The 25,473-nt window shown below is 38.7% G+C and overlaps 1 protein-coding gene across 5 annotated transcripts in view; it reads left to right on the top strand.

Moving 5' to 3' along the window:
• Nucleotides 1-1,513: 1,513 nt before the first annotated feature.
• The window catches only part of svild (supervillin d), a 168,725-nt gene continuing 144,765 nt past the window's right edge, over nt 1,514-25,473 (top strand). For 3 of the 5 annotated variants that reach the window (XR_010892630.1, XM_067368975.1, XM_067368974.1), the window contains exon 1: nt 1,514-1,882. The gene's annotated coding sequence lies outside the window, so the exon portion shown is untranslated. The remainder of the gene's footprint in view (nt 1,883-25,473) is intronic. The other 2 variants (XM_067368972.1, XM_067368976.1) reach the window with 1 other exon arrangement.

The raw sequence follows: 25,473 nt of genomic DNA, 5'->3' as shown, positions 1-25,473 counted from the left end.
ATGAATTTCTCTGTATGAAAACCAATAGGTCATTTAAAATATATAGCTAAATATTCTGAGCAATCACAATTTATATTATTTAATAATAAAGAAATTAAAGTCAACAAATTTAAGCTTCAGTGATAAATTAATACATGCACATATAAAAAATATTTTTTTTTTAGAAGATAAACACTTCATATATAAATTAGTTCACCACATTATGACAGAAATATTACAGATTAGACAACTCACCATTTTCTCAGTCATGCTTGTGTTGTCAAATGTCTTATTGGCTTAAATGCATGTTTAACTTGTTTAAGGCACTGTATTGATTCAATACAGTATATTTGACATTAAATGCCCAGACTGTGTCAGTAGCTACTATTTGTAACAACATGAACATTAAGAAAATAATATTAGCTACAATACAGTCAAGTGGAAAACATTTTACAATTTAGTTACACATTTCTTAATATATTTTCAAAATAAAAAAGTTAAAAGTATTTGTTCTTCCTAGTTTAATTAGGCCAGTTCATGCATTATAAACTAACAACAAAACTGTGTTTGTATTAGGCCTATCCATTAACATAATAATAAAAAAAAACTGCTCATTGTACATCACATCTTAAGCAAACGAATGGTAACTTTATTTAAAAGTATTATTGTTAAATATTTTAGATATTGATCTGTGTCCAAAATCCATGTGAAAATAGCTCATTTAATAAATAAACATTACATGCTGTATTATAAAGCTTGGAAGAGCAATGATATTTTTTAATATAACTCCGATTGTGTTAGTCTGAAAAAAGATACTCATACACCTAGGATGGCTTAAGGTGAGTAAATAACGGGATAATTTAAATTTTTGTGTGAACTATCCCTTTAACTCTATCGCTTAATTCTGTGGCGAGGTCTCTGCGGAACAAAAGTGGGCGTTTCTGAATTTGTGGGTGTTTTCAAACTGGTGGGTGTTTATAAATCATGCATTGAAAATTAAGGTGCGTTCACGTGGCCTCGTAATTCCTGTAGTTACGAGATTCTAGCTTGTAAAAAGCGTTCACGTCCTCGTAGAGCTCGTAATTACAGCTTGTAAGCTGGGAGTTTTCTGAAAGCTCCCAGATATACCACGTGGCCGCGCTGTACCACCTGACAGCTGTAGATTCATTTAGGCGTTGGCAGTGCTGCCATGGAAACGCATAATTCCCAGTTCAAGGACCAAAAGGACGTGAACAATTCCGAATATAACGTCACGTGTTGTCATTTCAAGATTCCGGTAAATACGAGGTGAAATGAAGGCAGCTTTATCCCCTTCACCCGACCCCACCCCTAAACCCTAACCACTCTCTGACGTAGGCAAATCAGGTATCGCTCTCAAAAACGCCCCTCTGTTTATGGCCTCGCCCACTGATCTGTTAACTCCTATTACTGTCCTGCAGAGACCTGTTATTGGTGCCTGTGGCTGTTGGTCTGGCGCTGCTGGTCTGAAAATTCTGTCGCTGCGGTTCTCTCACCACTACTGGCGTAGGACAGGGGGTGGGATTTCAACTTTCAAACACGGCTGGCAAACGCACTCGACTTCTGCAGTCTTTCGGAGTCTTTATAGTTTGTGCCTAGTGTTTATGGTAGTACTCCAGGAGCCGTGCCAAGCTATATTTAGTGTTTCACCACACGGATATGCGGTGCTTTAATCCCGACAAAGCTCACTCTCTCTATCGCTGACTCTGACCTCTGATTGTTTTGCGATTTCAGGTGGTTGGATTTGTCTGTTATTTTACGCGTCATTTTTATTTGTAAAATACTTATGACCTGTCTATCCTCATGTTTAACGCCTGGCTTTGTTAATCGGACGGTCCAATTGCACTAACGTTAGTTTTGATTCAGCGGAATTCTGGAAAAGTAGGTGAGTATCTCGTCCAAAATGTTGTATTACATTTCTCATTTTTGTATCCTTCTATATTGTTTGCTGAAGTTGCATATCCGTTAGTGTTGTGTTCGCGTAACTGTTATTCAGAACATGCTTAGTTGAACAATATTGTTTAAAAACCATGGATAAATGTCCGAGGTGGTTTATGTGTGATCAGTGAGTTAATGGGCGGAGTGCGTTGCTTAATTCGACTGAAAAATCAAAGGTCTCTTAAAATATTGCCTTTAGATTCTGGCTGAAACTTCGGGCTGTCTTTTACTGTAACCTTTTTTCTGATCTTATGTTTATCAGTTTCTCTTTTGTTGAGATCAGATAACATGTCCTCCCTCTATTTAAATCATCAATGGACCTTACTTTCATTGTCATTGATTTGTTGTGCCATTTCCTTCTGAATTCTGCAAGCTGTAACTCAATTCAGGAACATCCTTGTCTGATTTATAATAGAAACAAACAGTTCTCATTAAGTTCAGAGGTCTGAGTCAAACAGTGATCCCCCAGTGAGCTGTTTGGGAAAGCACACAGTTACACACCTGCAAAAACAAAGGCCTTGCAAGTGAGGCAAACTAAACTTGAGGAATGATTTCACTTCAACAGTGTCAAAGAGAAATTTTGTAAGGGGTGTGGAATTGAGTTATTGTGTTAGACATCAGGGGCCGTATGTATAAAACTGAAAACTCAAAAATACTCTTAAGAATAGGCTTAAGCTATGACTTAAAGTGTTAACCCAAAAATATTTTTCACCCTCATATCGTTGCAAACTCGTAAGACTTTGGTTTATCTTTGGAACGTAAATGAAGATCTTTTTGATGAAATCGAACAGCTACGCAGTTGAAACTTTGATACTTCAAAAAGTTCATAAAGAGATCGTAAAGCTAATCCATATGAATTGAGTGGATTAGTCCAAATTTTCTGAAGAGAATCAATTGCTTTTTATGATAGATTTAATTTAGGCTTTTACTCAATATAAACACTGATCAGTGAACATAAACAGAAGCTCAGCTAAACCTGAATGGCGCGAGAACAAACCTCTTGTGGAATCTCAAACATGCTGTGTAACACACGAGACTGAAACTCATTGGTTCTTGCACATCAAGCAAACATGCTTACATGCTTATGTTTACATGTGAATTTAAGCTTAAATTCAATCTGTTCTAGGGCTGCCCTTGACTAAAGATTTGTGTCAGAGTATTTTAAGTTAAATGCAAGTGATTGCACCGGCACCTGTATGTCATTCAGTAAGCGTGCTCTCCACACAAACACTTGGATATGCACTTAATAATATCGCACATTTATCTAGGCTAACATTAGAGCTAGTGGACTTGTAAAGTTGCTACTTACAGTTGGTATACCAAAATGCTTATTACTGCCACATGTAACGCCACCGTGTTATGGCATCGTTCTTATGATTTGAAAAACGAAGAAACGAAAAAAGGCCAAAAGAAGGCATAATTCAACTACAGTAGAATTAAAACACAGGGACGAAATATCCCAATAAAACTTACTCATGTTTCGAATGATTAATAAAACATGCAAGTTTATTTTTCCCCTGCATCTCACCGCGGCGCTCCGTAAATTGACCTAAACATTTTTAACACAAGCCTCATATAGTCCTGGGACAGTTAAATATTGCAGATTTGAATACAGAAATCAGTATTTGTATTCGCTGTGTAAAATTAAGACGATGCAGCATCAGTAAAGACATTTAATAACAAGAATGCGCTTTGGTCCATAATTCAGAGTGAATTCAAAAAGACATTGTATTAAATTGAATTCAGAAAGACATTATTTATAATAAAAATTACATTGTGTTAATTTTTCCCCATAAAACATAAACTGTATGTTATTAGCAAAAAATCTGCTGTTTTACACAAAATGCAGCATGATCCCTGATCAAGAATTGAACACAGCCCTCTTGCACTTTGATAAAAAAATACACCACAAGACCATCATATCTCATAAAAGAGAACTTCTGTTCTGGTCATTTCTTGGAAAGTCAATTCATAGTCGAGCGGTAGAGTGTTGGACAGAAACATCAATGACACAGGTTCAAATCCTGTAAACACGGGCTATTGAGATATGTGTGTCCTGCAGTTCTGAAACACATGCTTACATTTATAAGACCATTATGTGTGTGTGTGTGTGTGTGTGTGTGTGTAATTGCTATTTAATGTAGGTTTATAAAATCTAGAGCCTAGCTCTGGTTTTTCTTTTTACACAAACCAAATAGGCGAGCACTGCCTATTGCATTTGCATATTTTCATTAGGTTAACAACTTTACGTCTGCCTTGATGAACTGACAGTGTTAATGTTTTAAAATATTCTGACAAAACTTAACTGGATTGTTCCTAGAAGTATATCTTAATTTTCTTAGATATACTTAATTGATCCCTGAGGGGAGATTTAAGTCGATCAGTGACGAACAGGAATGCACAGGAGAAGCTCAGACATGATTTTCAAGTACAGTCCAGATAAAGGCTTGAATTATCCAAAAACATTTGAACACAATGGTGCTTGTAAACCTAAGTCAGACTGTTTGTCACTCAAACATTTTCCCCAGAGTTCAGGGCAACCAGACTCAAGACCCAATCAGGAGCCCATTTCACAAAAAAACTTAAGGCTAAAAGTTGATCCCATAACTTTAGGAACAACTCTTTAAAGGGGACCTATTATGCCCCCTTTTACAAGATGTAAAATAAGTCTCTGATGTCACCAGAGTGTGTATGTGAAGTTTTAGCTCAAAATACCCCACAGATCATTTTTATAGCATGTTAAAATTGCCACTTTTTGGGGGTGAGCAAAACCTTGCCATTTCAATGTGTGCCCTTTAAATGCAAATGAGCTGCTGCACTCGGCCTAAGAGGGCAGAACTTCAAAAGCTCGTTCTCCCCTGTCAGGAGTCAAGTCAGGACACATTATAATGACAGAAACTGCGAATATATGCTGCATGGAGATCGAACAGGTATAGTTTAGTTTAATTATGGTTATAACTTATATTGTCTTCTTCTTTTTATCCTCTATATTAGTACAAGCCAGTTTACCAATGTTCATTAACGTTCATTGTACTTAACAAAAGTATGTCTGTTTTCACTCTAGAAAATCACTAAGAGCTTAATAAAACACAGAGCAAGTTTGCATTAAAATATTATCCATAAACTCTCTCTCCTTTGAATTATTATCATCAGCATACATAGCGAAGTACACAAACACTCGTTACAACTAACAGTAAATAAATATATAAAGACCTTTTGCCTTTTCGGGTGGTGCTTAATAAACTGCTCAACTTTATATCTGTAAATCAACTCCGATGAACTGTAATAAAGTGATCTCACCTTCATTACTGCCATATCCAATATCACTCGGGAGACTTTAAGCTGGATCATGAACAGTACTGATTAGCACAAACTCTGTTTTGTATTGTCCCTTTGTATTGACATTAGTTCACAAAGCAATCCGGTGTGAAATGATTTGCACAGACATAAATGAATTTCAGTAGAGTTGAGGGAGCATTTTCTTCAAAAACAAAATTAATCCACCTCGTGTTCAGTGGCACAGATTTCAGGAGCAACGGAGAGAGCTAAGTGGATTAATCCATCCAGCTAATGTACAGAACTCTTAAAATGCTTGGGAGACATTCTCGCCACTTTACAACTCGCTGTGAACTCGCTCAGGGCTGTTCTATGTTAAAACAGCAGTGTCTGTCAACATTCGTGGGCAGGGCCTGTGGCTAATGTGACATCACACTGCCAGGGATCTGGAAACGGCTTGTTCTGAGAAATTGCTATGATTTATGGGGATTAAAAAAACATCGCCAATACACATTTATGTCCAAACACCATGCAAAAGTGAATTTTGCATAATAGGTCCCCTTTAAAAATTAGGGCTGTGCTGCTCCTAATTTTAGGAATCATACATTTTTCATCTAAGAGTAATTCAGAGCATTTTAACACTACTAGCTCCTAAACCTAGGACAGCTTAAAATTGACAATATGGAGGACATGACATGATAAATGTCAGGTGGTACAACCATATATATAATATGTATATATATGGTTGTATATATACCTAAGATTTGCTAAGTGAAATCTTAGCAAAGTAACCCTTACAGTGCCCAACATGTTATTTTTTTTGTGGTTGTGTTTTTTCAGCCATTTGGGTTTAAATACAGAATTTACATGGTTGCACCACCTGATCAGTATCAGTTGACAGGGAATATGCTGAATACTGTCAACAGTCTCTTTTGAAGTAAAAGCAGTAAAGATATTATAAAGGTTTAAAGTTTTGTGAATAGGTTTAAGCTCCTAGCTAGGAACTTTTCGGAGGACTCCTAGTAATGATATAAAATACTTTGTGAATATGCCCTGGTTCCTGTAAAGTAAATCATGGTTTTAAATGCCTGAGGAGAATAGCAAAGCTTGAACATGTTCCAACAGAGCATCTGAGAGCTCATGATTCTTCTCTTAACTTGTTTATTTTGATTCATGTGAAAGCAGAGGTGGACAGAAGCCTCTTTGTTGGAAGGTGGTGAAATCAGTGTTGTGGGCCAGTTGAAATGCTGTCTTTTATGGAGAGGTCAGGTGTAGTGCAATACTGACAAAAAAAAAAAAAAAAAGAAAATCTGTTTTCTGGGATTTTGTTGATAATGATAATTAGAAGATATTTTTCTGAATCTGTTATTGTGCTGGCACCTTGGCAGGTTTAGGACTCCCGTGGACAGCTTACTCACAAAGCTTTTGAAATTCTCCATATTCTGTGCTGTGGTTAGTTTGCAGCAGTGACAGATATTAACTTATCTGATAAGTTTTTTGATTTTTACCTGTTATGGGCAATTTTTTTCTAACTTAATTAGTACATGTATAATTTTTAAGTGAAATACTTACATTTTAACCAATAAATTCAATTAGAATAATAAGACATGTAGGGCTGTTTTTCCCATATCGATCAATATTGATATTTATCATGATATATAATTTGATAATGCTGCCAGCTTGAAGAGTATCCCGACAATGACTAAAGCCTGGAAAAACCAGAGGGTTCATTAATTACATTTCAGTATATAAGGGCCCAGGTGAAAAAAAAAAAAAAAGTACACTTCTATGATGTACTTAAAGTGTTGTACTTAAAGGTGCCCTAGAACTTTTTTTAAAAAAGATGTAATATAAGTCTAAGGTGTCTAAATGTGTCTGTGAAGTTCCAGCTCAAAATACCCCATAGATCTTTTTTAAATGATTTTTTTTAACTGCCTATTTTGGGGCATAATTAGAAACAAGCCGATTTCAGGTTGTGGCCCCTTTAAATCGCGCGTTCTCCACCCCCAGAGTTCGCGCTTGCCTTAAACAGTGCATAAACAAAGTTTACACAGCTAATATAACCCACAAAATGGATCTTTACAAAGTGTTCGTCATGCATACTGAATGCATGCTTCGGATTATGTATTTATTTGGGTGTTTACATTTGATATTGAATGAGTTTGAGGCTATGCTCTGTGGCTAACTGGCTAACACTACACTGTTGGAGAGATTTATAAAGAATGAAGTTGTGTTTATGCATTATACAGACTGCAAGTGTTTAATAACGAAAATAACGACGGCTCTTGTCTCCGTGAATACAGTAAGAAACGATGGTAACTTTAACCACATTTAACGAAACATTTAGAAAGACAGTTTACAAATATCACTAAAAATATCATGTCATCATGGATCATGTCAGTTATTATTGCTCCATCTGCCATTTTTCACTGTTTTCCTTGCTTGCTTACCTAGTCTGATTATTCAGCAGTGCACATCCAGATGTTCTGCCCTTGTTTAATACTAAATGCCCTTGTGTAATGCCGTGAACATGGGCTGGCATATGCAAATATTGGGGGCGTACACCCTGACTGTTACGTAACAGTCGGTGTTATGTTGAGATTCGCCTGTTTTCCGGAGGTCTTTTAAACAAATGAGATTTATATAAGAAGGAGGAAACAATGGAGTTTGAAACTCAGCATATGTCTTTTCCATGTACTGAACTCTTGTTATTTAACTATGCCAATATAAATTCAATTTTTAATTCTAGGGCACCTTTAAAAATGTATTTAGTTACCACTTGTAGTACACTGTGTTCAAATGTACTATATGTGGTATCTAAATACATTTTTTTAAATACAGAGATAGTATATTAAAAGCATATGTTCATATTTCATGGTGTCTCAAAATAGCACAGTTCAGTACACTTAGATGTTCTTAAGGTTATCTTAAGAACATCTTAAGAAGTCCTAAAGAAGAATTTTTAGTATATTAAGTACAAAATTGGTGCATGAAAATAGAGCACTTTAAATACATTATAGAAATGTTTTTTTTTCACCTGGGGGGCTTTCGTACCAGGGGAACCCTTTCATAGTTCCTAGAACTATTGGCTGAAGTACCCGGATTTTGCCGTGTTCGCATAGCAGGAACAAGGAATGATTTTAGTTCTAGAAACTCCTTTTGTCTGCAGGGTTGTGTTCTTTTCTCCGCCTTGATAATATGTAATGCTGAGAGTTGTCATAGGAGATTTTTAGCCCCACTTTTTGCTGTTTGTCATGTAAATTATGTGTTTACATTCCATCTACATTATCACAGAAACGATGACACACAACAAACACGGCTTCAATCACGGCATCCTCCATCCACTGGTTTTTAGCGTTTGTAAAGATGCCGCTGTTGGCCACTTCAGAGTTCCTATTACGGTGCAAATGCAACCAGTAACATGGACCCAGGGAGAAATTGGTTCTCGGGGAACTATCCTAGTTGCTTGTTACTATAACTATCTAGAATCTAGAACTGTTCGGTGCGAAAACCCCTATAGTTAAGTAAAAGTATTATAACTTAACACAAATGTGCTGTGCAATCTCTACATCTCAAACATCTCTAATATTTGAAGGGGTACAACCTATATAAAAAAAGTTAGATAAAATAAAGTTCAAAAATATTAACTCTGCACTGTTTTAGATCTATGAAATTATTTAGAGGCACAAATTTGAGTAAAAAGTGCAAAATGTTGCAAAACATTGTAAACTAGTCATTATGCTCATTATGCTTCTCTTGGTGAGGTCACTGGGATTGGACCTTTTTAGATAAAAAGTTTGTTGCGTTGGTTGGAACTGACCGGCGACATATTTTGCAGACTGTCTGGGCCGATCTCTATGATATTGTATATTGCCCAGCCCTAGCTGTTACCAATCAAATGAAATCAGTATTGATTAGAATCTGTCTTTGCAATGCAGAAGTGTCACAGAAGCTGCATCTGATGTTGCATTTAGATGTATTTACAGACTGTTTGTTTAATTGTGGGGGCATTCTAATAGCCTTGCTGCAGTAGTCAGTTTTACCTGTGTTACTCTGTTTGGCAGTACACAAATTACATTACTTGGCCACTGCGGCACTGTCCCCACTGTAGTTTTGCTTTTTTACAGAAATGAAAATGATTTTGTTCAGTTGGACAATGAACGCTACAGTTGTAAACTGAAGGCATCTACTCTGCTCTGTACAGCACAGGCTGCAAAGTCGCAGCACAGTGCAGAGGGAGTCAGATTTCAGTTATGATGTGAAGACAGTAAGGAGAGATGACTGACAAGACAATGGCAAATAGAACATTATTCAATACAAGGCTATTCATTGCAATCCTGAAGACATCGCTCTTAATTAATCACATGTTACAATGTTGTTTGGAGAGGGTCAGAGGTCAACTTTTCAAAGCATAATGTAGGGAATCGTGTTCAATGTTGACCTGGCATCTCTCTTAATCTCCCTGTCGATCTGCTGCTCTTCCACATCCCACATTTCCATTTCCTGGCTAGTGACAGTAATGGGTGTTAGGAAGTTCCCCACAGTAAATATTTACACAGGCTTTTATATAATTTTTTTTACACTGTTTATGATCAGGAGCTACAGAGCCTGGGCCACACTGAGCAGAGATATTATACTAATACACTTTGATTGTTAATAATGGAATGACAATGGAGTAAATGGAAATATGCAAAACTAAATATTTAAAAAATTTTCAGACCACTCAACAACTAAGTCTTGTAAGTATGCCGTTTTGCACATTCATAAAGGAGATCTTATGAAGGCCCTGTGTGTTTAGGGTCCATTTTGTAGGTTGACATTCATCCTAAAAATGCACCAATGCCACTGTCTTTCTTAGTCAATATGTTAAATATTTTCTATGGCAGAGAAAACAAAGTGTTTTTGCCTTGGATTGTGGTGGTATGGCAGATAATGTTTATGAAAAGGGAAATATGAGAGAAATGTGGATCTCCTTTGTTGTTTTAGAAGTCACCTTACATATTTTAGAAGAATGTCCCCTTTATTGCTTATACTCTCATAATATTACAAATATAATATTATGATAAATTGAGAATCACAATTCTCCCATGATTCTGAATAGACAACTAAACAAAATAACCACATCCAAACATGAGATCCAGATAAGCACATCAGATCTAAGTGATGTAGTCCTTCAATGAATTAGGCTTCTGAACATCACATTTAGGTCTAGTGATAAGAATATGTGTCTGTAGTGAGTGGTATTTCAGTCGGAGTTGTTGGTTTGCATGGAAATTCACTGAGATGGTAAGCATTCCATGTCTTTCCATCACTAAGAATGTATGTACCGACCCCAAGTCTTTTGGCAACTGTGAGAGGATCGGTAAAATTTTTGTGCCCCTTAGGAACATGGAACAGACAGATTATAGGAGCGCACAGGCTTGCAACGGATGAAGCATTATGAAGCTTACTTGACAACAAGAGTTATCAGTAACTTAATGAATAAAAATAGCTTTAAATCATGTTTTGTTACAAGCTTTTCTTGTGATCTTGCCTAGTACAGGTACTTTTTACACACAAAAAGCACGTTCAAATACCCGCCTATAAAAGCGAATGAACATAGGCTATCCTGTATCTGAAGCTAAAGTACTAAATATTGAGAATCCAACAGTGTATATATAGGCCGCATACACACTGTGACAACCGCATTTAAATGCAGGAGTGAATCCCCTAAATTATCGTTACATGTGTGTACGGAACACGACTCACTCTCGAAAATGAGATGATTGACATCTTGGAAACCATAGCGACGTTCTGGTGTCTCATGTTTGGTAGGCTATCCGTTATTGTGACCAAAGTAATATTAAAGTGACAAAACACTCGCTATTTATGCTTGTACAGGTTGTTTCACACAGAGCGCGCTCTTTCTGTGTTGCCATGATCACTCATTATAAGCCTTTTCGGGCTTCTTGTTTAAGCTCGTCTCATAAAGCGAACAGGTTTATGGAGCTATAAAGTGAGCAGACATGAATTGCGATATTTTGGTCTTATTTTCAGCATAAAGCATTTGGATTTATTTTGGTTTGTTATGGTTTTATTCTTGTTCGCTGATTTTTCTAGCAAGATCTGGCAATGAGTAAATGAGTCAAGGCTCGCGCTTTCCCTGTGCACGTTAACATCATTAACAACTAATTGTTCGGTTCGGTTCCGTACACACTGCATAGAATTTCTGTATGCAGTTGTCACTACCTGTTTTCGGGAGTTAATATGGTTGTAGAATGCGGTTGTCACTCCCGTATTTTACTGAACTGTGGCCACGTACACACTGTAAATTTCAGGAGTGACAACCTCATTTAAATGCTGGAGTGAATCCCCTAGTAGGCCAATTTCACACTTATGGGTTTTTGGTTTCCGGAACGATCCACGCAGTGTAAAAGTTTTTCCTGTTACAGTGATAGATAGCCTCGATCAGAACCAGCTCGGGAATCAGTCGTTTTACGAATTAAATGTCATGAAAATGTTTGAACGGCCTTGGTGAATTATTGGTGAGACTACAGAGCTCTAATGCTGTGTTCACACCAGACGCGACTTGCGCGAATAAATCGCGCTATTCGCGCGTAGTTGGACGCTTGAACATTTTGAGTTTACTCGCTTCATTCGCGCGTGACATTCGCTTCATTCGCGCGTGAAAATCCCTTCACAACAGACGCGAATTCGCGTCATGAGAGGGGCACTCCCGCTCCTTTATGTGTCCCAGACTCTCCCACTGCTTTCTGCACACTTCCTCTGAATAAACACAACTTGTCAGTGGGGAAATAATTGTAAATTACAGCGAATAAGCTCAATTGGTCGTCTTTAGTTGGCTTGTAGTCTTAATATGTATATATATATATGTATATATATAGCTCAAATTGAGTAAAGACCGTTTTTTACAACTTATCAGATTGTCCGACCTCCTCACTCACTTTCTTTCAAACACGATCCTTTTTATTTCTGTTTCTATAAATGTATGAAGATGTACAGCGACGATGATTTTGTCCTCCATTGTTGTTTCGAATTTCTGCCTCAGCTCGCTACGTCACGTCACTACTAGAGCAAGCTCCCGATTGGTTAACGCGGCGCGGAAATTCGCCAAAGTTCAGATTTTTCAACTTGCGCGATTCGCGCGAATCGCGTCATTCGCGCGAATCGCGCCGCAGGATGTCAATTCGCGTCTTTGCATTGACTTAACATGTAAATCACTCGCGCTTCCCAGCTAACCAAAATACGTGACTGTTACGTAACTGCAACGTAATTTGGTGACCAAACTTTCGTCGTGGCGACGTAACTAGTTACGTCGTGGCAACCGGAAAAGTGAAAGGTGCCTATACGTCGCCACAACGTAACTTTGTGACGTTGCCAGTTAGTAACTGCGACGTCGTGGCAACGTTGTGTATCAATAGTTGTGTGTTGGTCATCAGTTGGTAATTCTTATTTTTATTTATTTTTCTATGGGCGGACATGCAGTAGTTTAACCTAATTTATGTCCTCATTTGCCCAAACTAATGTAAAGGCTATTCCAACAGCTGTGAACGATGAATGCAGACTCGAAATGAATTCAATTCATTTATTTTGAAAAACACACAGAACATGAATAAAACTCCAAATAAAAATAATGAAATACACTCAAACTATAAATAAAAACATATAGCCTACAGCGAAACATAAAATAAAAGCATTCAAGACGTTTTGCTCTCAGTATCATTAAAAACATATGCTATGCTAACGTAACATTTTGCATAACATATATTTCAGACGATCAAGGAAATCACAAAGGTAAAAATATTAACAAAAGTACTTAAAGTAGACTGTGGGTAATGTTACTTAACCAATCTGACGCAGTTGTTGAACTTTATTGCTATAAAACTGACGAGAAACACGGAGAAACGTCGACGCTGTCCTCTCCAGCAGCTTGAATGTTTTCCCGGTTGCCATGGCAACTCTAACGGCCACCTGCACTAACGTAAACATAACAATAAAAAAAGGTTTTGCGTCTTTCCAAAGTTAACTTTATACATTTTTATAAAAGCCATTTATTCGTTGTCACCTCGGAAAAATAAATTCTTCTCTCAGAAAAATTAACTTTACACTCTTATCAACATACTGTGGGCACGCGCGCACTACATTTGTGGAGGCGCGCGCTGTATGTCACGTCACTATATATAAAAAACAGTCATCCATACTCTGATTTGGTGAAAAGAAACCTTTTTTTCTTAAGGGGACATTTCAGTCTTGTGTCTGACATTTAATTACACGTTTTATATTGCAAATTCTGGTAATAATAACATATAAAGAATTTGTAAATGATGGTAATGAAATTACGAGCACATGACGTTGCTGCTACGTTGCCAGTAAGTCATGGAATGACCATTATATTACGAATAGAGGACGTATCTGGAACGTCCTTGGTAATCTTGTAACGTTTGGAGAACGTACTGACGACGTTGTGATATGGTAATTTGATGGTAATATTATTACGGGCATACAACGTTGTAGTTACGTTACTAGTAAGTCATGGAATTACCAATATATTACGAATAGAGGACGTATCTGGAACGTTCTGGGTAATCTTATAACGTTAGGAGAACGTACTGACGACGTTGTGAGATGGTAATCTGAAGGTAATGAAATTACTGGCATGCGACGTCGTAGTTACGTTGTCAGTTAGTAAGTCATGACATTACCAAAAAGTACGAATACATTACGTAACTGTTACGTCGTGTGTTAGCTGGGTTACCGCTTCATTCGCGTCCGGTGTGAACGCACCATAAGAACTAAATTTAATAAATAATTCGAAGTGATGGCGGTTAAACTGGTTATTCTTCATGTCTGTTTGGCGCGGCTGTGCATTACCGTGCTCCATGTGCTTTAAAGACAGTGCCACGTGATTTCCGATTCTTGTGAAAAAGACCTATATCATTACATGTGTGTACGGAACATGACCCACTAACGAAAATGCGATGATTTACAGCTTGGAAACCATAGCAATGTTCTGGCTTCTCGTGTTTGGTATCTGTTATCGTGACAAAACACTATTTTCAGCCATTTAACTAAACACAGTCACATTAACACAGTCGACGGAGGCGTTGTGTTTTGTTTATGCTTGTACAGCCAGTTTCACACAGAGCGCGCTCTTTGTGTGTTGCCATGGTTACTCATTATAAGCGTATTTGGGCTTGTAGTTTAAGCTCGTCTCATAAAGCGAATGGGTTTGAGTTATTAAAGTGAGCAGACATTAATCGTGATATTTTGGTCTTATTTTAAGCATAAAGCATTTGAATTTATTTAGGTTTATTATGGGCTTATTCTTGTTCGCTGATTTTTCTAGCAAGATCTGGCAACTCAAATGAGAAAAGGCTCGTGCTTTCCCTGTGATTGACCGCACATAGAAGAAGAGAGACAATGTACAACGTAGCCCAGGAGAAAATGGGCCTACAGATCCAGTTCTGGCTGCATCTATAATTCAGATTTTTAATCCCTGTATCCGCTTACATATATTTATATATAATCTATTTTTAATCTCAATAATAAAAATGTATAATTCAGATTTTGATCTCCATATCCATTTACATATATTATATATATCTTCCAAGGGGTTTTTTCCCTCCTAGGACTTTTTTCCCAGTGCTAGCACGCTGGGTTTTTCTCCTAGGGTTCTTTTTCCATCCCTGGGAGTCAGCCAACATTGGCTTAATGTAGCACCATTTTGTATATGTTACACATTACCACGCTTGCTTGTACAGCTTATTATTAACCACTTCTCTTTTTTTTTCTGTGCTTCTAATATGTAAAGCTGCTTTGAAACAATTACCAATTGTAAAAAGTGCTATATAAATAAATTTGACTTGACGTGACTTGAGACACATCTACGATAAAGGTTAAAAAACGTCATTAACAACTAGTTGTTCAGTTCGGTGCATAGAATTTCTGTAAATGCGGTTGTCACTACCTGTGTTTTTCGGGAGTTAATACAGTTGTAGAATGTGGTTGTCATTGCTGTATTTTACTGAACTGTGTGTATACAGAATGCGATTAAGCACTAAAAGGTGAACTGACAACCGAATTTAGCTGCAGTGTGTACGTGGCCATAGTGTGTGTATAGTATATATGTATGTATGTGTATATATTTCTAGCCCAAAATGATCATAAACTGATCAGATCCAGCTGATAATCACTTCCTTTGTTTTTAAATATGTCAACTTTACGTTCACATAAACCTGAAGAGGTGAATATGAAAGGCTGAGCCGCAGCTGGATAAATTAAAATAACATGCCTACAAGGTGTGTATAATTTAAACTACTTTATTAAAAAAGTCCCGATGGCACTAACAGTAGCTATTACTCTTCTCCACTCTTCCTGAAAGCACCCTTAACCAGGGCCAGGTGAAGGGTTGCCAGATATAACAAAAAAACTAAACAAACCCCTTAAAATGTAATATAGCAAAGCTACCAGCGGAACAAATTTAAATAATATAACAAGTATTACATCCTACAGTTAAAAGGCAGGAAATGTAATTTATTATGAATAAAAGTTCAATTTAAGATGTTTACATAGGTCTATTATAAACTGATTGAGGATGAAATTGTAATAAAAATTCAACAAAACTTTAAAGTTTAATTACACCTGAGAGTTGTATTTAATATCAATCGAGGGCACAGGATTTCTTATACATTGCGGTGGGGGCGTGGCAAGAATTGAATATTAATTGAATCATGAGATTCCAAAAGATTCCCATTTTTACGCTTTCTGCATGTTGCAGTTGCAGCCAGGCAGTTTGCAGCGTTGGCTATGTGTGCCTCCACGGTGAAAGCTTTACTTCCTCTTCTCCACCTGAGCTGAATTAAGAGGTGCATGTAATGGTTTTCCCCTTGTTCAGGAATTTGAAATGGATTTAGCTTGATTGGCAGCAGATTCAATCTAAACGTTCACAGTCTCCTCAACAAGAGCTAAACGTATGAGAAGAGATCCTACCAGTGAGGGCTCTTCTCATGCAGGTTTTCAGATGGGAGAACATTTCTCCTCTGATGCAGCAGAAGAAGATGTGGGTGTTTAATCTGTTATCCCTCAGATGAGGAGCAGGATTTTGTTGAGGATAGAAATGCTGAACAGAATTAAGCAGTAGCGGAAACATCTATGGCTACTCTAGGAGACCATTGGTAGAGCAGCCAAAGCATTAGATATCCTTATTCCAAAAAATCTGTCCAACCCTCTCTCAAGATTTGAAGAGGAGACAGAGGCTCAGCCTGGTCCAGTTAAAGTCCCCCTTCCAGACTTTGAGGAGGTTGTGCGAAAACAATTGGCCATACCCACAGCCCTTCACAGGTGGCCGAGAACTAGCAGAAGGCTGGCAAATGTGTTTTATGCAGAAAAGATTGTATGTGGGTCTTTGCCCTCAGTAGACCAACACATGATAGCCTTTATATAACCTTCTAACAAGTCAGTTTTGGGCAAGGCTGGCTGTCTTTGTAAAAACTGCAAAATAATGGATGGTTTGCTATCAAAAATGCACAAAGCCACGGCAGTTCAGACTAAGTTAGCGAACACAGATGAGCTGGAATCGTCCACTGGGTTGAATGAGATTAAGCAATTTTCCTCTGTAATGTCTGTAATTATGAAAGAGCAGGCTACAGGTTGCAGAAAAATCCATGTCATCATTTTGGGTATCAAGGTGTCACTTGTGGCTGTCGCTATCAAGGCTCCAGCAGGATGACTGTGATTGTCTCTCTAGACTGCCTGATGAGCCTTCTGCCATGTTCGGGCCAGATGCTTTCCGAATGCTGCAGCAGGCCCAAGAGGCCTGATGCTATGCTAAGGAGTTTTCAAGCACACTTGGCCAGTCTAGAAGCTTCAGACCAAGAGAGACTCAGCCTAGGGATTCCCCAGATCAGTCCCAGTGGAGTCCCAGAGAACTGAGGTCTCAGCTGGAGGCATCTGTAAGGAAAAAGGCTCAACAGTATAAAAAGAGAGATGGGCCCCTGGGTCCTTTAGACTATGAATCAGTTGTAATTTTCCAGCGTACCCCCTCTAGCAAAGGTTCCTCCGTGGCTGACAGTTGTACACCTACAAGACAGAGAAATACTGCGGGCAGAGATAATTGGACTTGTCAAGGGGCCATCAGGGAGGTAGAAAAAAGCAACCATCAAACCGGATCTTTATCTCTTTATTTTCTCATACCAAACAGGACGGGGGCCTACGTCCAAGGGTATGATGAGCAATAAACAAAGGCGATTGGTTTGCCACTCTAGACCTCAAAGACGCCTACTTTCAGATACCTATCTGGGAGGGTAATTGGCGGTTTCTGAGGTTTCATTTAGAGTTCAGAGTCCTCCCTTTTGGCATCGCCTTATATGGTACATGTAGTTGATACTGCTTGTTACAGCTTCAGAAGCTGTTTAAATGAACAAAATCCCTTCTTCCAAATATTCCTGAAACTGATTCTTATAAATATACTTTTGAGAGCAAGTTAATGTGCCTCAACTTGACCATTTCAATGCATTCTTGGCATTAAGACAGGTATGTTCCATGCAATTGTTTTGATAGAGGGAAACAAGATACATTTCTAGTTTAAACATTTATTCTTCAGACATTCCTCTTTAAATGCATTAAGTATCATCTGTATGCAAAGTGACTCACATGTTCAACAATTTGTACATGTATGCACATTGAGATCCCCATATCTATGTGATTTAACCATAGTGCCTTGAAAATGGAAGAAAAGAAAGGTTTAAGAACCAGAATCTAAAATCATATTGAGGTATCTTTTAATACTTTCTGAGCTACAGTCATGCTTTCTTTGGAAAAACAGTATTTATGGCACTCAGACAGGTATGTTCTCTATTGTATATAGACTATTTCTCCACTACATTACATATTCTATATGTTTGGAAAATTTGATCCTCCATATCTGGTGACGTGGATACTCTAAGACAATATGGCTATGCCAGTCATGCCCTAATTAGTGCCCTATAAAACATTCAGAGTCCTCAATTTTGGCATCGCCTTGGCCATTCTGACATTCACAAGGTGTATGGATGCTGTCCTGGCACCTCTTTGTCATCCAGATATCAGAGTGCTGTACTATCTAGAAGATTGGTTGGTTTGTGCTCAGACAAAAAAAAAAAAATGTGCAGGCAGCATATGTCTGTCCTTGTGAAGCATATTCAAAGCTTGGGCCTTTGCATAAATATGTAGAAGAGCAACCTGGAGCCATCTCAGGTCACTCAGTTTTTGAGGCTGATTTTAGACTCTTGGAAAACAATTGTGACTTTAACATTAGAAAGACAGCAGACAATAAGAGAGTTCCGATTATGGGTGAGAGTCACCTGGGGACTGTGTCTTTGCCTGATGGGTCACAGTACAGGTAGTGCCACTTGGTCTTTTACATATGCGACCTGTACAGCAAAGCCTTTTCTGACTAAGGTTTTATCCATAGATGCCACGGTCAAGGAAGGAGATTGTTATGTGGAGGCTCTGTGTAGCTCTCTGCTGGTGGAGGTGTGGGATAAACACGGCAAGAGGCAGCACACTGGGTCCAGTATGCCATTGACAACTGTTGTCAACAGATGCATCCCAGCTAGGCTGGGGAGGGGCAGTCCATGCAGGCTGGGGCATCAAGGGATGCTGTAAACAGTCACTGGGCAAGTCAGCACATCAATGTGCTAGAATTGAAGGCAGTACATCTCGCATTTCAGCATTTCCGGCCAAGCCTTCGGGGGCAGCATATATCAACAGCCTCAGCTCCCTGATGTCGATTGGCACACAAAGTCTGGTTATGGGCTCAGAAGCAGTTCCTGTCACTGAGGGCAGTACATGTACCTGGGTCCACAAACATGGCAGCGGATCAGCTGTCCAGGGATGGACCGAACCCAGGGGAGTGGAAACTGCACAACGAGGTGGTCATGGAGATCTGGCACAGGTTCGGTCCAGCAGTAGCAGACCTGTTCGCCTCTAGGGAAATCAACACATTGTCCCCTGTTCTTTTCCTTGGGGAGGGACAATCTCCCTCTTGGAATAGATGCCCTTGCACATCAGTGGCCTCGGGGTTAGCTTCTATGCTTTTCCCCCATTCATCCTTCAACCTTTTCTTCAGAGACAGAAGGGGGAGAAGGTGAGACTAATTCTTGTGGCCCCAAATTGGCCTAAGATGATTCTCGGACATTCCACTCCCTACATCATGGGACACCATGGGAACTCCCAATCAGGAGGTATTTATTATCCCAGGCACAGGGCAGGTTGTTTCACCTCTTCCCTCAGGGTCTCAAGCTCAGGGCCTGGACCCTAAGAGGGCAGGGTTACGGGCTGTGTTACTTGCTATGTTACTATCAGACAAAGTGGTTAAGACTCTAGAAGGAACTTATGCTCCCTTAACAAGAGCAGTCTATTCATTTAGGTTTCAGTCTTTGTGTGAAGGGCACAAAGTAAATCCTTTCACATCTACAGCCCGTGATATCCTACAGTTTCTGCAGGAACAATTGGATGCAGGCAAATCTACTTCCACTCTAAGAGGTATGGTGGCTTCAATTAAGGCTGTTCGAGTGGGGGATTACAAATTATCAGAGCACAGTGTTAGCCTGATATCCCAATTCCTCAAAGGTGCTCTAAGATGTACAGCACGCAGTACTAGACATATCGTGCCTCAGTGGGACTTGGTTCAAATCTTAATGGCACTTCAGCAACCCCCATTTGAGCCCCTTGAATTGGCAGACCTAAAATGGCTGTCCCTAAAGACTGCCTTCCTTCTGGCAATAACCTTTGCCAAAAGGATTGGGGAACTTCATGCTCTATCAGTGCATGAAAGCTGCTGGAGGTTTATGCCAGATGGTGCAGGAGTTACATTGCTTCCCAACCCAGCTTTTCTGCCTAAAATGCTGTCAGATCTACACCTTAACCAGTCAGTCGAACTTCACCCACTCTTTCTTTCACAAGAAAATGAGAAAATGGAAAAAAGACAGTAACTAATTTGCCCATTGAGAACACTGGTTTAAAGCATACAAACTTCTGTACAACTGACAGAGTTTCGAGGAAGGCTACTAACAAAGGCAAGGCTTTCGCATTGGGTTGTAGAAACAATCCAAACAGCCTGCAAGGAAACTGATGAACCATCATTGCCAGAACTGATGGCACACTCGATTCAAGGAATTGCCACCTCATTGGCTTTGTAGCAGGGGGCCTCTTTGAAGGAGATCTGTGAGGCAGCCACGTGGTCTTCTCCATCCACTTTTACAAAGTTTTATAGACTGAATGTTGCAGCCAGGCTCTCCTTTGGGGAGTTGACACCGGGAGCAACTAGAAATGAATGTGTTGTCTAATTGGTCCTCAGGTGCAGGTGAGCTGTCATTCTTGCATTTGCAAAGTTGGATAAATAAGGCCTCTGCCCTCAATTCCTGCATAATTCAGGGGAGGTAAGCCATTAGTAGCGCCTGCTGCCTGGCTCAAGATTGCAATTATGTTAATATTGTATATAGTTCGTTTGTCACTGCACCATCCTTTCGCGGATGTCTTACAGAGTTTCCTGTACATATGGAATATGTAAGGTAGTGGAGAGAAAGTCTTGATACGATAGAGAATGTTTGGTTACGATGTAACCTTTGTTCTCTCCACCTTGAGGCCGCTCTGGGAAATGTTCCGATCATAGGATGGCAATGAATGCCATTGAGTGTTTTATAGGGCACTTTTTTGGGCATGACTGGCACAGCCAGATTGTTTTAAAGAGTATCCACGTCACCAGATATGAAGAATCAATTTCCCATACATATGGAATATGTAATGTAGTGGGGAGAGAGTCTCTTCAGAGAACAAAGGTTACATTGTAACCAAACGTTCTATGCAATTGTTTTAATAGAGAGAAAAGGAAAAAAAAACAAAACGAAATGCACTTTTTGAGAAAGTTGTATTCTCTCTCAACTCCCCCGGGGCTGACGAGGATGAGTTGTTGGATGACGATGATGTCCATGTTTTATGTCCTCGCATCCGGCAGCGAGCGCTCCTCTGGCTGCTGTGTATGAGGAGCTGCTGGATCTTTTAGGCTTAAAAGATCCATAGATTCTATCCTTTCATGTGGAAAAAAAAAGAAGATAAGATTGGTTTATATTTTATGTTCTTAAAATAAGACCTTGTTCTCCTGTATAGTTTTTCTGAGCATGTAGTTAATCAGGAGGCTGGTCCATCTCGAGCTGAGACAGGGTCTGAGACAGGGGTCCAGTATGGCTGCTCGGGCGCCTCCTTCTTTCGGAGCAAGGCGCAGAGACTGCTGGACTCAAGGAAGAAGCAGGTTTTTAAGGAGGTGATCGATCACATATGCCAGTAGCATCGGTAACCGATTCCCTCTCGTTGCGAGGGCAACTTTATATCTGCCCTTGCCCCTTTTTCCTCTGCCTCCTGGGGTTTTTGGTCCGAAAAAGTATGGGGTTTTTGGGCAAACTGAAGTTTGATATGTTGGCTAGAACAATATATTGTGCAGGCCACAAAATGGCTGCCTCTTAGCCACCTGTTGTTTAGAGTAGCTTCTCATCTGCTGTTTTCTAGAATAGTTTGAGTTAGCACTCGTCACTTCAGTTAGTTTGTATGTTTAGGTCGGCCTTAATTGGCCGCCAGACATTATTTGCTTGTGAGCTTCGCTTTCCTTTTCTTATCCATGAGATTTGGAGGTGAAGCCCAGGCTTCACTAGGCTTGTGGCCCTGTAAGAAGGCCCGTAGCTTAGCGGCTAGGCTAGAGCTGGGTGCGGTGTGTTATATGTTAACCCTATGTATCCCTTGTCAGGTGGTATAGTTCCTAGTTCTGGCCTCCTCCAGAGGGAGTTGTTAGGCCGTATGCCCATTGTCCCCTTGTTTATGTAGGTGCTATTGGTGAGGTTAACAACTAGGTTGTAGACTGTTTTTAGACTTCCTGATGCTGTTTTTCTCAGGTGGTAGGCCCTTATCTTTGCGTAGATAAGTTATGCAGGTGTATACTAGGCCCCACTTTCTAGATCTTTTCATGCTATGGTAAATATTTTTTCCTCTGAGCCACTTGATTTTCTTAATCAAGTTTGAGTTGACGGTGCTAGCTTTTAGCCTTCATCCTCTAGGGCTTAGTACAGATTTGAGAATCTGTGTGAAGTAAATTTTTATCCTCATTGGAAGCAGCATGTATGTCAAAGCATTACGTTTGCTTTGAGTTCTAGACTTTTCCCTACATTTGTATGTGAGCTTATGCTGCCACAGGTTAGCACCTGTTCTCATAATAGCAGGCTCTTTGATGTTAGCCTCTATTGGAGAGATTGGTGACTATTATATTCCCCAGTTGAGGTTTATTTGTGTCACTGAGTACATCACCGGATGGCATACTCAGGGTAGTATGGAACCACTTTTTGAGAAAAGCTGGTTTCTATTAGCTCCCTTTTGTGATCTTGTTAACAGCTAAATTGCATATAACTTTGATTGTAGGCTCTTACGGTTAATTAGCCTCCTTCTAATTTGCAATTGTATTTCTAACAAGTGCTGTTAGTTGATCATAGTTTGCTCACATAGTTTACACTGCCACTGGCTTTTGCTATGTGTCCATTTGAGGTAGTAGGCCATATAGGCCTCCCTTAGACCATGTAGGCATTATTTTGTTCCAGTATTTGAGGAGCTCCTCGACAGATGGAAAGGTCTATCAATGAGTCAAGTTGGCTGCTTCCATTATTTTAGATTGTACATTACTATTACATTCAAATTCATTTTTAAAGTGTTATTATTATAATTGTAAGCTAACAATGCTGGTATTGACTCAAAGTTTAAACGATTAAATCACGATTACTTAAAGTGTATTAAGCCTACCCCTAGCCTACCCTTCCCCAGAATTCATTGTGCGTCGGTGACAACGGGATTTTTTTTTTTTTTTTTTTTTGAGAGAGAGAAATAAATGGCTGGATTACGCTTTTAAATATTGGGATTCAATTTACTCAAATACCTATTGATACAAATGTAAAAATGAAAAGAAAAAAAAAAAATATATATATATATATATATATATATATATATATATATATATATAAGCGGTTCAAATGTTGACTTGTCTTTCTAAGATGCGATTTTGTATAATTTATACTCTTTATTATGTACAGAAATGGACCAAAGTGAACATATTTAGACAGGCTGTGAACCCTGTTTTGTTTTCAGACTGTTGAACATAACATTCAAAAATCCAGTACAAACATCCCTGTCCCTCATAAACAGCAGCTGTCACAGTTGCTAGGCAACAAGAGCAATCGTCCATAGGCTAGACCTCTTCTCTCAAATGCTGGGGGCCTGTCTGCTGTCTGCGGTGAAACCACACCTACTCGTGGAAAAGTTGTCTCTCTCATCTTACTGGTCTGAGTCAAACATATATTGATGTATATAAACAACAGAATCACCTTAGAGCAGGGGTGGGGAAAGTTGATCCTGGAGGGCCATTGTCCTGCAGAGTTTAGCTCCAACCCTAAATAAACACAACTGAAGCTAATCAAGGTCTTCAGTATAGAGGGTATGCATCGACGTCACTTTCCCGCCGAAAACGCGCTCCCTCAGCTGGACTGAGTGGCAAAAGAACCTGCTGCATGACTGGATTTAATAGGGGAAACTGCGAAAACTCGAGTAAAACAAACGATTACACTAAAGGTTGGACTCGAAAGTGTTTCTTACAACTTGTCAAATAAACGTAATCCATGGATATTGACATGCAGCCAAAAGTTGTGATCCTGACATATGTGTGCCTGATTTCGATGCTGGGGAATACATAAAGCAAATCTGCTTGTAAATATTTTATATAACTACAATATAGGTAGGTTTAAATCCACGTAATCACTTATATCAATGTTATATATATGGTCATATTGTCCAGCCCTAAAACATATATAGTATAGAATAGTTTTTGTCAGTTTATTTAAAAACACCCAATTATGCAGAATATAAGATGGAAAATATTTAATTGATGAGTTGTCAACATAATATATAACAATTCAATATATACGGTATGATTTTTACCTCAAAATCCAACAATTCCACACAAAATGATAGCTGCAAATCCATGTTTCTCTGCCTGGAGTCCAGCTGTTTCTGTGAATTGCAGTGATCCATTTGCTGCTTTTTTCTGTAGCTTTCGGCACTCTTTAAATATTGTTGATATGAGCCACACTCTGCTTCATTAGGAAATGCAACTTTTCTAGGCTACTTGAACCTCTTCTGCTTATAAAGAATAATAATGACAACACAACTGAAACTTAAAAGGAAAAAAAAAAAAAACATTTATTGAAATAAGTGATTTATAAAGAACAATAATAACAACACAACTTTGATTTGAAGATAAACAGAAGTAAGCTGTTTATGAGGTACAGCTATCATAAAGAGATACCTTGGAGGAAGAAACATGTTCAATGACATGTTTGTGTGTAAACAAATGAAAAGAAGTTAGCTGTTTATGAAGTACAACTGTTATGATAACTTGTATATATAGATATATAGATAACTTGTTTATGGGTAAACAGTGAAGCAAAATGTTTGATAGCTGTTTATGTGAACAAAAAAGATTGATATCTGTTCATATAAACAAAAAGGTTGATAACTGTTCATATAAACAAAAAGGTTGATAACTGTTCATGTAAACAAAAAGGTTGATAACTGTTCACGTAAACAGAAAGATTGATATCTGTTCATATAAACAAAAAGCTTGATAACTGTTCATGTAAACAGAAAGATTGATATCTGTTCATGTAAATGAAAAGATGTGATCACATCAAAAGAATGTAGAAAGAAAAAGAGCCCAATAGCATATATATTAACCACTGAAGAATGACAGACAACTGGCATTGTACATCTTTATTAAAGCATATATTAACCATTGAAGAATGACAGACAACTGGTATTGTAATGACTTTATTAAAGCATGTATTAATCACTTATAAAAGAATACAAAACAACTGGAAATGCATTTGTTAGCAACATGTTAGTAGATTAGAAAGGAAATAACATGTATTAGAAAGAAAGGCAGTCTTACCGTTGAAGGATGTCTTGATTAGAAGCACAGGACGCAGCAGAGGAATAGAGTCCAGAACAAAGAGGAGAGGCCTCTATATATAGACATATGAAGGGAATTCCCAAGAAGATGACATCAACTGGTTAGATAGTCTATAAAAGGCTGGACCATGAAGAGAGCAGGAGGGGCTGCTTCACACCTGAGGCTGTACCTCCGACACCAGAACCAGCTGATGATGCCTCCATCGCTGATATTGCCTTGACTGAAGA

The sequence above is a fragment of the Chanodichthys erythropterus genome, chromosome 19, assembly GCF_024489055.1.
Source record: "Chanodichthys erythropterus isolate Z2021 chromosome 19, ASM2448905v1, whole genome shotgun sequence".
NCBI classification, from domain to species: Eukaryota; Metazoa; Chordata; class Actinopteri; order Cypriniformes; family Xenocyprididae; genus Chanodichthys; species Chanodichthys erythropterus.
This window is presented reverse-complemented; position numbering and strand designations above follow the sequence as displayed.